The following is a 16,892-nucleotide window of genomic DNA, read 5'->3' as shown; positions in this document are numbered from 1 at the left end:
ATCGGCTCTACGTTGACATTCATCAACGGAGCGTGGTTCGATGTCATCGGTCTCAATAATCTCACGCGCCACTGAATACGTGAATACATCATCAATGATGATGGAGTTTCTTTCCCACGTCCCATGTACACTAGTGTAATTAACAGAGATCTCTACGTTCTCAGGGATAGGTTCTGACAATGAGGCGTTCCCCAATGATGTCTCTTGGACATAACCATAATCCGGAACATTGTCATGGGACGGATTTTGAGTATCGATGATCAAAGGATTTGTTTGTGCCTCGTTCGGTCTCTTTCTAGGGCGAGTATCCTTCGAACTAATCGGTCTACCGCGCTTTCTTGCGGGACCTGCGGCCATAGATGCCACATCATTACCATGTTGGGCAATGGCGCCATCTCCTGGTGTCACAGGAGAGGCGTGATGTCCAGTATTTGGGACATCGATCCTTGCAGGCACGTTTGCAGCAGGTATGTGTGATCTCGTCACTTTGGCAACATCAGAAAACACATCAGGCAGAGTGTCTGCTACGTTCTGGAGCTCGATTATTCTTCGCACTTCAAGTTCGGACTGTGCGGTACGGGGATCGAGATGAGACATAGTGGGGACAGACCACGACAATTCCTGTTGTTCCTGTTGAACATATGTGTTCTTATCTCCCCCTAACGATGGGAAGACTGTCTCATCAAAGTGACAATCCGCAAATCTAGTGGTAAAGAGATCGCCTGTCAAGGGTTCAAGGTAGCGGACTATCGCTGGAGATTCATATCCAACATAAATGCCCATTCGTCGTTGTGGACCCATCTTAGTACGCTGTGGCGGCGTAATAGGCACATAAATGGCACACCCAAAGATGCGTAAGTGCGAGATATCAAGCTCGTATCCAGTCACTAGCTGTAACGCAGAGTAAGATTGAGTGGCAGTGGGTCGTAGACGAATTAGCGTCGCTGCATGCAATATTGCATATCCCCAAGCAGAAACAGGGAGATTGGTGCGCATAACCAATGTCCGTGCTATCATCTGTAGTCGTTTGATAGCGGCTTCTGCGAGACCATTTTGGGTATGAACATGGGGAACTGGATGCTCTACATCAATCTCCAGTGACATGCAATAGTCATCGAATGTCTTCGATGTAAACTCCCCAGCATTATCAAGTCGAATTGACTTAATAGGATGGTCAGGGTAGTGAGCCCGTAGACGGATAATCTGGGCGAGGAGTTTAGCATAAGCAGCATTTCGAGTGGACAGTAGCGCGACATGTGACCAGCGTGTCGATGCATCAACCAATACCATAAAGTATTTAAAAGGTCCGCATGGTGGTTGAATTGGTCCACAGATATCCCCTTGGATCCTCTGTAAGAACGGAATGAGTATTTTGGGATCCTTTGCGTAGGACGGTCTCGGTCCTAATTTCCCGAAGGAACAGGCTTTGTAGAAAGAGCGAGGGCCTTAGAAGCAACCAATGAGGATTTTGGTTGGGCCTGAGCGTCTGTAGCGCTATTAGAAGCAAAGTGTGTGACTACATCTCCCATTATGGCGTTAGAGCCATGGAAATTGGTGTGTGTGGCGTCATGGCCACTAGGAGGAACAACCATGGCGTTATGCTCATGGTTGGCGCCATTAATGGGGTCACCACATGGGACTTGGGCGGCCCTATGGCACCCCAAGACGGCTGCAGCTCCAGATGCTGCAATAGTTGCGGTCTTGCTAAGTCCTGGAATCAATTTTTGATTCTTACTTCTTCTCACTCTGAAGAATGGATGTCCGTGTGAAGTCTTTAGTATACGGAGCATCATATCACGACCAGGATGTCCTAGTCGGTCATGCCAAAGCCAATATGTGTCTGAATCCAAGAGATCTTCTTTTATGACATTATTGGATTCAATAGGTTGAATTGTAGTGACATAAAGTCCACTATATTGACACATAAGCTTCTCTAATATGCACTTTCTTCCGCAATCATTAGAGGTAATGCAAAGGAATTCTATTCCGTTCTCACTATGCGTTTCCGCATGGAATCCGTTGGCTCTAATATCTTTAAAGCTCAATAAGGTTCGATTCGCCTTAGGAGCGTAGAGAGCTTCAATGACTTTAATCAAGGTGCCATTGGGCAAAAGGAATTGGGCCATTCCATGTCCTTGAACTAAACTTGATGACCCAGCCATCGTAGTCACAGATGAATATGTAGGCAACATCTCCAAGAATAATTGCCTATGTCGTAGAATGGTATGCGTAGTCGCACTATCCGCAAGACATTGAAGTTCATCCATTCCTAAAAGAAAAGCTCGTAATTAAAAAAAGGAGTCATAAAGAAAAGAACTCAACTTTTATTAATAAGCCAAACGGAATTACATCATCGTTTCTTTAACCAAAGGAAATCTAATCCAATAAACTAATTAATGCAAAACAATGGTAGTCGTCTAACTCATTTCGGTAATTCCAATGTAAATGTGACCAGGTGAGTAGAGAGATGTCGGTGGAGCGAGGCTCTCTTAAGTACCACTGATCTCAAAACCTTCCTAGACATCACACTCACATTGCATGCGCCTACTTTGAAGAAAGACTAATAGCATTGGCATCTACTACAAAAATAAGATGGCAATTGCCTACATCTCTTGGAAATAGAAAGACTTAATCAAAATCGCCAGTTTCTGGGTCTTGATCCTTGTAGTCTTCCACCCTTAGATCGAGATCTCCATCTTGATCTTCTTGTTCCATGTAATGTGCCTCCCTTGCTTCACGATACATCTTGTATGCGTTTGCAACATTGTGGGATGCAGTACACTTCTTTGCCCAATGTCCACTTAATCCACATCTGAGACAAGCATCATTATGGTCAGATTCCCTTGATCGAGGCGCTCTGGGGGCGTTTTGTAGACGGTTATTGCCTTTGGTGGCGTTACCACCATAACCGGAGGCTTGGCCTCTCTCTCTCTTTACACGTTTACCTCCACGGTTCCGTGTACGCCTATCTTGGAGATTTCCTTCCTCTTTAGGGCGAGAATATGGACCAGAACGTCCAGAAATATCCCTAATCTTAGGGTTTCGCTCCTTGCGTCCTCCCTTGGGGGCACGACTATAATTAGACTCCGGAATTGACTTGGTTCCCACGGGTCTAGAGTTATAGTTCTTCACAAGTATGTTGTCGTGCTTTTCAGCTACGTTCATGGCGCCAATTAGCTCATGAAATCTTGTGATGCGTCTAGCATTGACATCAATCCGATAGTTTTTGGCTATCATCAATGCAGAGACGGGGAAGGTGGAGAGAGTCTTCTCGATCAACATTGTATCAGTGATGTTCTGCCCACAGAATTCCATCATAGACTTGATACGAAGTGCTTCTGAATTGTAGTCAAGTACAGACTTGAAATCACAGAAGCGGAAGCTATGCCATCTCACTTCTAAGTCTGGAAGCAGGGAATCACGGACGTTGCGAAAACGCTGCTCGAGTTCCACCCATAGTTTTCTTGGGTCTTCCTCATTGAGGTACTCATTTTGGAGCGCATCATTCATGTGCCTTGTCATGAGAATGATGGCTTTAGCTTCATTCGCCTCTCTCGTAGCTCTATTTGCTTCAAAAGCAGCAGCTTGTTGAGGAGTACGTACGTCCTGACTTGGCTCTTGGATCGTACTTAGGATCCCATCAGCCTTAAGATGCTGGCGCACATCACGGACCCACTTGTGGTATCCTGCGCCTGTTGTCTCTAGTGGAGCGAAGCTCAACTTGTTCAGGTTATTCATCCTGAAAAACAACAAGAAAATATGGTTAGTTTCGGAGCGAAGAAGGCTATCACGAAAAACTATATAATTTCTTAGCATAGTCGCTTCCAAGAAATTAGGGATTTTTCTGAGCGTAGTCGCTTCCAAGAAAATCCGATTCTAAGAGGGGTTTTGGATTAGATCGAAACGACGATGTATGTGGTCGATCGTTTTCTTCTCAACAAACTCTAAGTTTGGAGGTCTCTACAAGCTCCATGCTTGGAGTGAGCACGAACCCCCACAGTTCGGCTATTGGTCTCCCCTATGAAGAAGAAAGGGGGGTAGAAGAAGGGATGTTGGAAGTCCCCGAGAAAAGAAGAAGAAATTAAAAAAAAAAAACTTCAAAAACGGGAACTTTTAGAAAAGTTTACCTTGAAAAATAGCCGGAAATCTTAACCGGAAAAGTCGTTGAAGATGGCCGGAAACTGGTGGTCGGAGGTCGCCGGAAAAGTGGCTGGAAACTGGTGGCCGGAGGTGGTGGCCGGAGCTAGGCAGGGTTGCTGCAGGAGGTGTACGGAGGCTGTGCAGGGCTGGCAGGCAGATGCTCGGCAGGTGCTAGGCAGCTGTCGGCAGATGCAGGCACAAGGGTGCGTAGGTCTCGGCAGGTGTCGGCGGGGGCTATGCGGAGCTTTCGGCAAATGTCGACAGGGGCAGGCACAGGGGTGCGCAGGGTTCGGCAGGTGTCTCGGCAGCTCTCGGCAGGAGGCTTGCAGGGGCTGTCGGCAGGTCTCGGCAGATGCAGGCACAAGGCTCGGCAGCTCTCGGCAGGGCTCGCAGGGGCAGGCACAGGGCAGGGGCCGGTTCGATTTTTCCGACGGCCGGTTTAGGGGTTTTCCGGCCGGTTCCGGTGGTTCCGCCGCCGGTTCTGGGCTCCTTGGGAGTAGGGCTTCGATATGTGGGGCGGTGGTTGCAGGATTTTGGAGGTTACGAAATTAGGGTTTTCAGGGTTAGGGCTTCGTGCTGATAACGTGTTTTAGAAAAACTGAATTTGAGAGGAATTTGCTGTGTATTCTCATTGATAATAGGGGCCTCTTTATATAGAGGATTACAATACATAGAATCTCAATCGTACAAGGAAAGTAATCGTACATTGAATAGGAATCTAGATCCTTCTAATTTAACCCTATTACCACTAGGTCAAGTAACCTAGAGTTTGGGCCAAACACAAATAGAGATATCCTTAAACAATTTTCAATTTTACCAAACATGTTGTTGTTCATATATTTTAATTTAAGTTGCTTATAAGTTTTTCCAAATGCAATCATAAACCTCCAAAGTCTTAAACCTAATCGAAGAGAATCAGGGAGCAAGATGGAATAAGAGTCATGAGGACCCACCAAATAGTCAACAACAAAGGGATATTATTGGTCTGTAATAGAGAAAAACGCACCAACACTCTCAACTCTTATGCACCGACCAATTTGATACCCACACTCCCAATGCTATCAATGTGATATCTGAATACTTATTTTGCTATCGACGACATACATCCGTTAGACTTCCCTGACGAAGACATTAGAACAGTAACGTGGCAAGCACTTGAAGACAAAACAAGAGTAAATGACCAATTTATCATTTTCTTTTGTTAATTTATTTTTTCTTTCTTTTGTTAATTTATTTTTTCTGGTGGAGTCCTCAGAGACCACACTGGAAATTGGGTAATTGGCTTCCAAATCAACTTAGGGGTTGGTGAGATTTTGGAGGCTGACGCCTGGGGACTTTTTTATGGTTTAAAGTTAGCCTCAAGCCTGCACATCCCCAAGCTTGAAATTGAATCTGATTCTGCTGTTCTTGTTCAGCTTGTGCAGCAACAAAACCTTTCTACTCACCCCCTTGGATCTCTGCTTGCTGGATGCAATAAGTTTATGGCCACTATGCAGAATGTCCAGCTTATGCACATCTTTCGTGAGTGTAATATGACAGCGGATGCTTTGGCTAGATGCAGCATCGATCATGATCCTGGTCTCATCACTTTTTTGGATCCTCCTATCCATGCTACTGAAGCCTTTCTTGATGATCTTGCTTTTGTAATTAGAACTAGGAGAACTGTCTCCTCTTAGCTTTTTCTTTGTTTTTGTTTGGGCCTTTTAGGTCCCGCTTGTAACCAAAAAAAAAAAGTTTCAAAATGACACTTATGAGGAATTTTCTATTTTTTAAATAACTAAATCAAGCCATATATGCATGGATACCAAATTTTTGGGTATTCATCGTCTTGGGATGCTCTTAATGATGCTGTTAAGTCTGAGAATTTGAATACAAGAGTATTGAAACGTTCATGGATCGTGGAGGTTCTTACAAGAGAAGGTAATCAAGTAACTAATCAAATCCTAATTAATTATTTTTTTTCTTTTTTTAAAAAAATATGGGTCTATTGTTTCGTTGTTGTTCATCAATGGGATTCACTTGCCTAGTCTGGGTTCCAAAGAATATAGAAGAATGGCAGGTCTCTCCTTCTCGCTCTTTAACGCTATTCATCTGAATCCAATAAAGCTTCAACCTTTAAGGCTTTGACCCAACCACTACCAAATCCAAATCCAATCCACCACCACTCTTATTCTCCTAATCTCCCCTAAGGAACCTTGAGTGTGAGAATGGATTTGGCAGTCTGTGAGATATCGAAAATCGAAAGCAAAAGATTATTCATATTCAAATTAAACACCAATAACCATGAAAAGATTACTTCTGGAACTGGGTATTCATCAATGGCTTTGAAGGAGGGTTTTCGCAGCAGCCTTCGAGATGAATATGACAGAAGTAGAGCAATGGCTGACTTGCCAATTGGCCATATCTTGCATATGAGTTTTGGATGAAGACGATGATCCTATGCTTCTTGATGATGGCTTCTTCTTCGAAAATTCCATCCAGGAAATTGGGGGTAATTGCAAGAATTGGTTTTGGGTTAGGGTTTTCTAGCAGGATTGGGGGTTTTGGATGTGATGAGGAATGTTGCTATGACTTTAAAATCCCCAGTCCTGAGGACAGGAGAAGAAGAAAGAGAAAAAAAAAAAAAAGATAATTTTTTTAGGATTAATTTCAGTTTAGTACCCTGTGGTTTGGGGGTAACATCATGTCAGTCCTTGCTCTTTCAATTTGATCAGCAACACCCTTGTGCTTTCAATTTCAATCAGCCGTGCCCAAATTTTACTGTTTTGTCCAAATTTTACTTTGTCAATCCAGTCAAAGTTAACGTTCAAATTGGACGGAACAGTAAAATTTGGGTACGACTGATTGAAATTGAAAGCACAGGGTGTTGCTGATCAAATTGAAAGAACAGGGACTGACATGATGTTACCCCCAAATCATAGGGTACTAAACTGAAATTTATCTTTTTTTTTAATTAGTCAGTAGAGAAAGACAATTTTTCCTTTGATAAAAATATCACATACGTGATGTGTACTTGCCACGTCACTGTTCTAACGTCTTCGTCAGAGAAATCAAACGAATGTATGTTGTCGATAGCAAAATAAGTGTTTAGGTATCACATTGATAACATTGAGAGTGCGGGTATCAAATTGGTTGGTACACAAGAGTTGAGGAACTGCTGGTACATTTTTCTCTAATAGTTATTGTTACATTTAAGTGAAATTTTGAGGGTCATGATTTACTTGAACCTTTTTGAAGTCCCTTTTTTTTTTTATAGACCTTCTCTAAGCAATAAATCTTCAAAACTTTAGTTTGTTCAATTAAATCTAGAATATGTGTCTGGCCCAAACCGTAGGTTACATGACCTAGTTGTAATAGGGTTTTGAATTAGAGATATTCTCGGAGATATTCATAGATATCCGATTAATTATACGATTATCTTTCCTTGTACAACACTTATTTGTACCTTGTAATCCTCTATATAAAGAGACCCTTATTATCAATGAAAGCACGACTCAATTCTCTCCCAATTTTGATTTTCCTTAAACACGTTATCAGCACGAAGCCCTAACCCTAAAACAAATAGCCAAACCCTGATTCAAGAAGCTAAAACCTTAAATCCGAATACAAAACCTTGAACCCTTTTCTGCCTCCGCCACACAACTTGAAGCCCTCGACCCCAGAAATCCAGAACCGGCGGCAGAACCACCAGAATTGGCCGGAAACCTACCGAACCGGCCACTGGAAGCTCCATACAACCCGCAGCAAATATTCCACCGGTTCACCATCTTCCAGATCTCCAATTTCAACCAAATTCTATCAGTAGACGCCCCTCGATTTGAAGATTCAGGAACCGGAAGAAACAGCACAAAAACCGATCTAAAAGTTACTGAACCGGCAACCAAAATTTCCTGCAGAAAACCGGCAGAAAAGAGAAGAAGAAAAAAAAAGGGGAGGAGGCAGCCCAAGCCAAGGCCTACTGACGCAAGCTATGTCAGCAATCCAGTGCCATGTCAGCAGTCTGGTGCCACATCACCGCAGACTTTTCCGGAGACCTATTTCAAGGTTTTTTTTTTTTACTAAAAGTTCCCCTTTTTTAGTTTTTATTCAATTTCTCTTCCTTTTCTCAGGGACTTGCAACCTCCTTTCTTCTACTACCATTTCTTCATTATAGGGGAGATCAAATTAAGCCGAACTGTGGGGGTTCGTGTTCACTCCAAGCTTGGAGCTTGTTGGGATCTCCAAACTTAGAGTTTGTAGAGAATTAATGATCGACTATTTACGTCATTGTTTCGATCTAATCCAATATCTCTTAGAAGCGATTACGCTAAGAAATTCCTAATTTCTTGGAAGTGATTACGCTCAGAAATTTTATATGTTCTCGTGGTAACTTTTTCCGCTCCGAAACTAACCCTTTTTCTTGTTCTCTTTCAGGATGAGTAACCTGAACAAATTGGACTTTGCTCCATTGGGAACAATTGGCTCTGAATATCACAGGTGGGTTCGTGATTTCCGCCAGCATCTCAAGGCCGATAGAATCTTGGACACGATTCTCAAGCCTTGCCAAGACGTGCTAACTGTTGAGCAAGATCAAGCTTTGGAAGAAAATAGAGCAGCTTTAGAGGCAAATAAGGCGAAAGCCATCATCCTAATGACTCGTCATATGGATGATTCGCTCCAGTATGAGTGTATGAATGAAGAAGACCCCAGAAGGATGTGGGTCTCACTCGAAGAAAGATTTGGCAACGTCCGTGACTCCCTGCTTCCTGACCTAGAAGTGAGATGGCATAGCCTCTGCTTCTATGATTTCAAGTTAGTTCTTGACTACAACTTGGAAGCACTTCGCATTAAATCTTTAATCGAATTCTGTGGTAAAGAGATCACAGATGCGATGTTGATTGAGAAGACCCTCTCTACCTTCCCAGTCTCTGCATTGATGGTTGCTAAGAATTATCAAATCGATATTATTGCATGACTAATCACAAGGTTTCATGAGCTTATTGGAACTATGAATGTCGCTGAAAAGCATGACAACATCATTGTGAAGAACTATAATTCGAGATCCATGGAAACAGAGCATATTCCGGAATCCAATTATAGTTGCGCCCCCAAGAGAGGGCGCTATGAGCAAAACCCTAATCTTAGGGATACTTCTAGACGCTCTGGTCCATCTAATTGCTCTACTTGGGAAGGTAACTGCCAAAATAGGCGAACATGGAACCGAAGAGGTAAACGTGGAAAGGGAAAGGGAGGCAACGCCTCTGGCCATGTTGGTGGCGTCACCAATAATAAGAGCTATCTAAATGACACTTTTAAAGCACCTCAATCAAGGGAGTCTGAGCACAGAGATGTATGTTCTCGATGTGGAGTATCCGGTCATTTTGCGCACATTTGTAGAGCTCGTGAAGAAATTGTCACCGCCTACAAAGTATATTGTGAAGCAAGAGAAGCTCAATATGTGGAACAAGAAGATCAAGAAGATGATCTAGAGTGAAGGGTTGAAGACTACAAATCTGGTTGGGATCAATAGATCGCCAATTCTGTTTAAGTCTTTATTTTTCTAAGAGATGTAATAGGCAATTGCCATATACTTTGTAGTAAATGTCATTGGTTTAGTTTTTCTTCACATAGGCTCATCCAAAATGAGTGTGATGTCTAGGAAGGTTTTGAGATAAGTGGTACTTAAGCGAGATTTGCTCCACCGACATCTCTCTACTCACCTGGTCATATTTATTTTGGAGTTACCGAAAGAAGTCAAACGACTACTTTTGTTTTGCATTAGCTAGCATTTAGATTAGATTCTCCTAATGGTTAAGAGACAATGATGTACTTCGTTGGCTTATGAATAAAATTTCGAGTTCTTTTCATTATGACTCCATTTTGATTCTGAGCATATTATTTTGTGACTATGATGGCTGGGCCATCAGCATTAATTCAAGGACATGGAATAGCCCAAGTTCCCCTTGCCAAATGGCACCTTAATTACTATCACAGAAACTCTCTACGCTCCTAAGGCGAATCGCACCTATGAATAGCCAACGGATACCATGTGAAAACGCATGTAGAGAACGGAAATGAGTTCCTTTGCAATACCTCTAATAATTGCGATCAAAGGCGCATCTTAGAGAAGTTTATGTGTCTCTCTAGTGGACTTTATGTCACTATTCGTGCTATTAAATCCAATAAAGTTATGAGAGAAGATCTCTTGGGTTTAGACATATATTAGCTTTGTCACAACAGGATAGGTCATCCTAGTCATGATATGATGATCCATCTACTAAAGACTTCATACGGACATCCTTTCTTTCGAGCAAATGAAGCATGAATCAAAAGTTGATTCCTAGACTAAGTGTGACCGCCGTCGCTGCCGTCCACCACCAGCCTAGGGCTGGCACAGTCCTTATCCATGACGCCATGGATAGCATACATCATGGTGATGACGCCCCAGGTGATGTTGTAATCACCAACTTTGCTTCAAATAGCGTTTCAGTCGCTCAAGCCCAACCAAAATCCTCATTGGTTGCTTCTAAAGCCTCTCGCTCGTTTTACAAAGCCCATTCCTTGGGGAAATTAGGACTGAGACCATCTTATGCAAAGGATATGAAAATACTCATTTTGTTCTTACATAGAACCCATGGGGATTCTATGGACTGATTCAACCAACTTGCGAACGTTTAAATATCTCATGATGTTCGTTGACACGCAAATAGGCTGGTCACGTGTTGTGCCATTGTCCACTTGTAATGCTGCTTATGCTACACTCCCAGCACACATCATATGACAACAGACTCACTCCCCAAATCATCTTATTCAGTCAAGTAGATTCGACTATGCTAAAGAGTTTACATCGAAGACTTTCAATGGTTATTGCAATGGGACTGATGTTGGACATCATATTCCCATGTACCACCCAAATGGTCTTGCGGAAACGACTACGATGGTAGTCAGGATTTGGTAATGCGCACCAACCTCCTTATATCCGCTTGGGGGATCTAATATCGCATGTAGCTATGCTAATTCGTCTACGACCCACCGCCACTCAATCTACCTCTGCATTACAGCTAGTGACTGGGCACAAGTATCGTACTTACGCATATTTGAGTGTGCCATTTATGTGCCAATTGCGTCGCTACAGCACACTATGATAGTCCTTACCGACGAATGGGCAACTACGTTGGATTTGAAATTCCAACAATCGTCTGTCACTTAATGCCCTTGCTAGGCTATCTCCTTACTGCTAGATTTGCTGATGTCACATTGATGAGACAGTCTTCCCGTCATTATGGGGAGATAAGAACACAGATGTTCAGCAGGAACGACAGGAATTGTTGTGGCCTGTCCCTTCTATGTCTTATCTCGATCCCTGTTAAAGTGACGAGATCACACATGTCTGCTGCAAATATGCCTGCAAGGATCGACGTCCCTAAGAGAGGACGTAGCGCCACCTTACACAGAGGTAGGCATGGCACCAATGCCTAAGAGAGTGGAACTCTTGTGTTATAGGTCATGGCCCCAATTAGGATGAGTGGGAAGCCCGTGGATTCGAAGGATACCTTGGCATAACCCCATCCTTTGATCATCGACACTCAAAATCCGTCTCATGAGAATCTTCTGGATTAAGGTTACCGTTGGGGGACGCCTCAACGTCAGAACCTATTCCTGAGAATATAGAGCTCTATGAAAATTACACACTAGTATACATGAGACATGGGATAGGAACTCCATCATAATTAATGATGTAGTCATGCATTTCATTACGCATGAGTTTGTTGAGTCTGATGAAATCGAACCACGCTCCGTTGATGAATTAATGCCAACGTAGAGAAATTTGGCCTAAATGGAAAGATGTGATCCATGTTAAGTTAGATTCTCTAACGAAGAGGAAGATTTTTGAGCCAGTGATGCCAACACCTCCTAACATAAAACCTATTAACTAATGGGTCTTCATTAGAAAGCATGATGAGAAAAAAGAGATAGTAATCTCGCCTTATGGAGCAAGGCTTCTCACAAAACGCTCTGAAATCGATTACGATGAGACATATTCTCTCTTAATGGATGTCACTGCACTTCACTACCCTGTCAGTTTGGTAGTTTCTGAATAACTGACCATGCAGCTTACGAATGTGGTCACTACGTATCTCTATGGGGATCTAGATATGGAATATACATGGAGGTTCATGGTGAACTCTATTTACCCAAGTCAAGTGGCTCTAGACCACGGAGTGCGTTTACAATAAGGTTGAAACGCTCACCAGAGTGACTACTTGATTGGGAAGGGATATGTCCGCGGGTTTTCATAACAAGTTTCGGATTCTATCGCGGTTCATATTGGATATGATGTTCATTGGAAACCCTTAAAGAGTTAAGGGAAACCACTTAACACTTGAAATCCGAGTTTGAGATGAACGATTTTGGGAGAACACGATTATGTCTCAGTTTGGAACTTGAGCATCATGTTAATAGATGCTTAGGCATTTTGACAAGGTCAAACCTTCAAGCACCCCCATGATTGTCCGTAGTCTTGATCCTGAAAAGGATCCTCTTCGTCCAAAGGATGATGACGAGGATGTGCTAGGGGCAGGAGTGCTTTACTTAAGTACAATAGGCGCATTATTGTACTTAGCTCAATGCACAAGACCGGAGATCTCATTTGCAGTGAACTTGTTAGCTAAGGTATAGCTTTGCGCCAACGCAATGCCATTGGATTGGTGTAAAAGATATCTTTCGGTACTTGAGATGTATGATTAATATGGGCTTGTTCTATCCCTACAGAGAGAAAATGGATTCGGACCCATCACACACTAGGAACACCGCCAACATTGGCCTGCGTCCTCTATCCCCATCCCAAAACAATATGCATGTGTTTTGGAAGGTCTTGCTGATGTTGGATATCTCTCTGACCCACACAAAGGTCATTCCCAAACTGGTTAAGTGTTCACCATGGGTAAAGACCATGATAGCTTAGAGGTGTACAGAATAGACCCTAGTCGCTATATCTTCGAACAATGCAGAGATTATTGCTCTTCACGAAGAGGTTCATGAATGTATATGGATTGGATCCATAAGTATGCATGTTTGAACAATTGTGGTTTGAAGTCTACAACAGATGAGCCTATGAGCATTTAGGATAATGCTACTTGTTTTGAACAAAAAAAGCAAGGCCACATCAAAAGCAACAACACCAAGGACAATAAGCAACAACAGACTCTGCTCAAGATCAAAGTGAACTAGATTCGATCTGAGGACAGTGTGGCAGACTTGTTCACTAAGTCATTGCCTAAATTCCACTTTCAAGAAACATGTTGGTAGCATCGTTTGTGGAAGTTATCTGAACTCCCATGACCGTTGTCATCAGGGGGAGATGCAGACATCAGGGGGAGATGTCTACATGTATGATCTCGAAACGTGAAGGTGTGTTGTGCTATTTTTCCCCTTTAACCGAGATTATTTTTGTCCCCCAGGGTTTTTGTTACTCGGCAAGGTTGTTAATGAGGCAACGAGAGGAGCACCACGTTTGGACGACACAAGGGGGAGTGTTCAAGTAAATCCAGAATATGTGTCTGGCCCAAACCCTAGGTTACTTGACCTAGTTGTAATAGAGTTTGAATTAGAGATATTTTCAGAGATATTCATAGATATCCGATTAATTGTACGATTATCTTTCTTTGTACTACTCTGATTCTGTATCTTTTAATTCTCTATATAAAGAGGCCCCTATTATCAATGAAAGCACGACTCAATTCTCTCCCAATTTTGGTTTTCCTTAAACACAATTTTATTTATCAGACGGTGATTTGCCCACGACTATTTAGTTTAGTAATATAACTCTCATTTCATACATAAAAAGTCCTGAGTTCAACTCCCGAACAACCCCTTATTTATGTCTTATTGTCGTAGATCAAAATATTGTACGTCAATCCAACAATACCACAAAAACTATTTTGTTTATTTTCTTTTAGTCAATGAACCCAATGCCTAAACAATGAGCAACCGTAGACTAGAGATATGTGGGCCTAGAACAATCCAAACCTCCAAAATAACCTTCAAAAGAAAGAAACTCGTCTTATATTGACCAGTGTCCTAATGCGCCTTAACCACTTCGTCTTCTTCTTCTTCTATGAAATCTGACTTAAAATGTAAAATAATAGAGATGTGTATTAAGTAGGAAGGGGTGTGTAATTAAAATTTCTCCATTTAATAAATGAAAAGTGTAGATAATAACTTTTTAACTATTTGTGACTATTAATTGTATAATCTTTTAATTATAAAAGTTCCAAAACCCTTTCAAAAAAAAAATTATAAAAGTTTAAAATAAATTTTTTTAATATTTGGCATTTCTTTTAAATTAAAAATTCAGAAATAATATGTATTAGCGAATAATTCGGCTATTTTAAAAAAATGCAAATTTTTTTGAATCTTTAGGAATAATTCAGAAGGGAGCTTCTATTCATATCTCCAAAATTGGTATTTAGACCTCTATCTTTTTCCAAATTATAGTTGATTTTGTCAACTCATGCCAAATTACCAATAAGGACACAAAAGAGGGAAAAAAAAAAACCACTTTTTTATTTTTATTTTTTTTAACCCCACCCCACCCCTCCTCTCCCATGATGTCAGTGATGTTTGAAACTGTGACATCCACGATATCGGTTATCCTAGATAACCAATAGGTCATAGCTCACCGACAAAAAAAAAAAAAAAAAAAAAAATTCTTATCGTTACAAACAGTATGTTTCGATGAGGCAATTCGCAAAATTCTAAGTTGTGCATTGCCTATTATATTGTTGCTTGCGCTTTTTTTCCAACTCGAAGTAATTAGTAATTATGTCTCTCTCCAAGCTAAGGAGCATTATGTTGGACCGGCTTTGGAACACCATGACCACTTTCAATACGGGCATCTGTACGTAAATCATAATTAAGTGATGAAAACTTTGAATCTAAAAACTCAGTTTAATTAAAAATTTTGAGAATTGGGAGTAATATCTAAACATCTCAGATAGCAGTATACCAATGTGCTTCTATATTCAATTGATTTAATGAAAAAATACTGTATTGATTACCAACTGGAGATTTTTTATTTTTTATTTATTTTTTTGTGCAGCTTAATTGTATGAAGGGTAAAATAGGATTGTGAAATCTTCAAAAATTGAATGAGGTTCGACTACTGATTTTCAAGATATGAATAGAACATAAAAGAAGAAGTTTTATTGATTTTTTTGGACGATGGGCGTTGTGGGAAAATTAGGGAGGTCTAGATAGCAAATTGATTATCTATAAAAGTAAGTTGGAGGTCTATTAAGTTGGGAGGTCCAAATGCCAACTGTGGATGTATGAATAGAACCTCCCATTCAGAAAATGGGTGTTTTTTTTTAAAAAAATTTGTTAATTTAGTCGCAAATTAACTTACTAGGCTTTTAACTACTAACTATTTGAGATGAGATGATATCATATTCAATATTATAATAGATTTGATAACCCATGAAGTCCCATGTGGTTATTGTCTCTCAATTTCCCAAGTTACAGCTAAACGCGGGTAATAATAACGAATATCACACTATCACACCCCTTCATCTGGTGAGCCATGTTATTTAGTCATTTCCTTTATAATAAAAAAATTGTAAAAATAGATTTGAATGGCAGTGGTCGGAACTTCTGGTTGTTATGTTTCCTGCTATACCTCGGCGACAATGCATGGCTAGCGGCGCAAGTAGGATGGCAATAGCTAGGGTTTCAGTAATGGCTAGGCCTCTTATCGGGCTTATGCTTTAGTTTTTATTGTTTTAAAGATTAATTTTCTGGTACTGGCTCTCTTGGAGTTTAAGAGGAAACTTATTTTCCTTTCTAGTTCTTGTCTGTTTGGGCTTTTCCAACAGATTGGTTAAATATTTCTATTATCAACCCATTGGGCTAGTTTTGAGGCAGCTTAATTGATCCTCTTTTCCAAAAAAAAAAACCTGCTCTAAGCTATATTTAAGATACTCCATTAAAAAGCTCTAAAGAACCCTAGAGCTTCTAACAAAAATAAAGACGGAGACTGCAAATGACTAGCCATTTGAGCTAAAGAATAGGTTGCCTTCTTAGCTCATCCCCTAATATCAGTACTATGACGTAAAGAACATGAAGCCTGCTCTAAGCTATATTTAAGATCCTCCATTAAGAACCCAGAGGTGAAAAATCCCAAGATGAACTCAACACTGCTTGGACTAATTCAAGACAATATGTTTTGAAATGTTTAGCTTCAAAAATTTGTGCAATAATGATACTTTTTTTTTTCCTCTTCAATTTGTTATATTCCATAGAGCAAGTGGATCAAATAATGGGTCATTCTATTTTTCTGGCTACCCAAAATAATATGGAAGTAAAAATTCTATCCAAAATGGGTTTTAAATTAGAGAGTATTGCTACCCCAAAAAATATTACAAAATTTCAATACCAAATGACGTAGCACATGCCCTGTCATCGGTTTTTTTTTTTTTTTTTTTTTTTTGAGAAAATAGATAACTTCATTCATTTATCCATGGCCAGAAGGCACGTACATCAAATGTTGTTTACACAAAAAATCATAAATGGTATAAGTTACCAGACAAAGGACAGGTGACCCTCACTGTTAACACATTCGCTCACTTATTGAGCCTAACCACAAGAAAGAAAATTCTCCCTACCAACTTCCCATGAAGTAGTAACCTAGCCGCCTAGAGACCTCAATTGGTGTACAACTAGAGAAACTAAGATGAAAGTAGTAGAAGACTCAACTTTTAGTATTTGGCAAGGAA

Source organism: Rosa chinensis, chromosome 7, assembly GCF_002994745.2.
Source record: "Rosa chinensis cultivar Old Blush chromosome 7, RchiOBHm-V2, whole genome shotgun sequence".
Taxonomy (NCBI): Eukaryota; Viridiplantae; Streptophyta; class Magnoliopsida; order Rosales; family Rosaceae; genus Rosa; species Rosa chinensis.
The sequence above is the reverse complement of the archived record's forward strand: the minus strand, read 5'-3'. Positions refer to the sequence as shown.